Source organism: Triticum dicoccoides, chromosome 6A (assembly GCF_002162155.2).
Source record: "Triticum dicoccoides isolate Atlit2015 ecotype Zavitan chromosome 6A, WEW_v2.0, whole genome shotgun sequence".
Lineage (NCBI taxonomy): Eukaryota > Viridiplantae > Streptophyta > Magnoliopsida > Poales > Poaceae > Triticum > Triticum dicoccoides.
In genome coordinates this window covers 243293594-243294178 of record NC_041390.1, presented here as the reverse complement: position 1 = coordinate 243294178, position 585 = coordinate 243293594, and positions in this window count along the sequence as shown.

Here is a 585-nt window from a genome sequence, read left to right as displayed (position 1 = left end):
AACTGGGCAGCAGCAGCGTCGGTCTCGTAGTCTACCGGAAAGGAGTAACGGAGGGGGAACACAATAAATAACAGAGCAATCAAATGTAACACAAAGCAAGACGCGGCAATACGTTGTGCTAGGGGTGTCCTAACGTAGGGATAGGCGATACCGGTGAAGGGGGAAACATCCGGGAAAGTATCCCCAGTGTTTCGCGTTTTCGGGCAGAGGAGCCGGAGGGGAAAAGTTGCGAGTTCGATAGGTTAGGGGGGTGTGGCGGACGAACGGACCGCGTATCCGGATTCGTCACGTCGTTCTGAGCAACTTTCATGTAGAAAGTATTTTAATCCGAGTTACGGATTAAAAGATATGATTTTTAAAAGATTTTAACAATTTTGGAATTTAATTATTTATTTAATTAATTCGAAAAAAATGTATTTATGACGTCAGCATGATGTCATGCTGACATCACCAGTCAACAGGGGTTGACTGGGTCAACCTGACATGTGGGTCCCACTGTCATTGACTAAGATTAACTAAAACAGATTAATTAGTTTAATTAGTGATTAGGTTAATCTAATCAGGATTAATTAACTTAATTAATTA